Here is a 1,413-nt window from a genome sequence, read left to right on the forward strand (position 1 = left end):
AGTAGTAGTAGTAGTAGTGGTGGTTATAGTAGTAGTAGTGGTGGTTAGTAGTAGTAGTAGTGGTTATAGTAGTAGTAGTAGTAGTAGTAGTAGTAGTAGTAGTAGTAGTAGTAGTGGTTATAGTAGAAATTATAGTGTTAGTAGTAGTGGTTATAGTAATAGTAGTAGTGGTTATAGTAGAAGTAGTAGTAGTGGTTATAGTAATAGTAGTAGTGGTTATAGTAATAGTGGTAGTGGCTATAGTAGTAGTGGTAGTATTGGTTATAGTAATAGTAGAAGTAGTAGTGGTTATAGTAATAGTAGAAGTAGTAGTGGTTGTAGTAGTAGTAGTGGTTATACAGTAGTAGTAGTAGTTATAGTGGTAGTGGTTATAGTAGTAGTGGTAGTATTGGTTATAGTAATAGTAGAAGTAGTAGTGGTTATAGTAATAGTAGTATTGGTTATAGTAGTAGTGGTTGTGGTTATAGTAGTAGTGGTAATAGTATTACTATTACCACTACTACCATTACTGTAGTGGTTATAGTAGTAATTATAGTGGTAGTGGTTGTAGTAATAGTAGAAGTAGTAGTAGAAATGATCAGTCTAAGGAGATGTATAATGTGTTATGCATAAGCAAGGGTGGTGTTGTACATGTAGAATGTGTATCAAAAGGACAGACCAAAGCTGTCTTAACAAGGATCTGAAATCCAGCATCATGCAAAAAATCTTACTTGTAACTGCACTTAGGCTACAAGTGTGATTTTGTGATCACTTACATCTTCATACCTCAACTACAAGATAAATCAACTCTTACATAAAAGTAGTGTCCACTCCCCAGACAGAAGCCACTTCCCAGATATCCAATTCCCAAAAGCAAGATGAATATGCTTGCAATTGTTTCTGCTATTCTGAGAGAGAAAGATGTAGGGAGCACACACTAATCCCGGCGCAGTGAGCTGCCTGCATCAACAGCGGCGCTCGGGGAGCAGTGAGGGGTTAGGTGCCTTGCTCAAGGGCACTTCAGCCGTGCCTACTGGTCGGGGTTCGAACCGGCAACCCTCCGGTTACAGGTCCGAAGTGCTAACCAGTAGGCCACGGCTGCCCCCAATATATAGTCCTCGGGTAGAGGACGTATCAGATATTAAACTGATAAGAACAGATACTACACTTGATCTTAGCCAAAAGGCCGAGAAGCGATGAAGAAGATGAGAAGATGATGTGCTAATTGGCAACCAACATGATGAGGCTTAATATAGCTGGAATGACTGAACTAGGTAGATGAGGTTTAATATAGCTGGAATGACTGAACTAGGTAGATGAGGTTTAATATGTTGGAATGACTGAACAGTTAAATAGGTGGATAGTTTAAAAGGTTAAATTATTTGCTAGGTAAATGACGTTTAATATAGTTGGAATGACTGAACTAGGTAGATG

At 38.6% G+C, this 1,413-nt stretch overlaps 1 pseudogene; it reads right to left on the reverse strand.

The window, feature by feature from the left end:
- Positions 1-1,054: 1,054 nt before the first annotated feature.
- On the reverse strand, positions 1,055-1,177 carry LOC125295367 (annotated as a pseudogene).
- Positions 1,178-1,413: the final 236 nt, after the last annotated feature.

Source organism: Alosa alosa, chromosome 5, assembly GCF_017589495.1.
Source record: "Alosa alosa isolate M-15738 ecotype Scorff River chromosome 5, AALO_Geno_1.1, whole genome shotgun sequence".
Classification (NCBI taxonomy): domain Eukaryota; kingdom Metazoa; phylum Chordata; class Actinopteri; order Clupeiformes; family Clupeidae; genus Alosa; species Alosa alosa.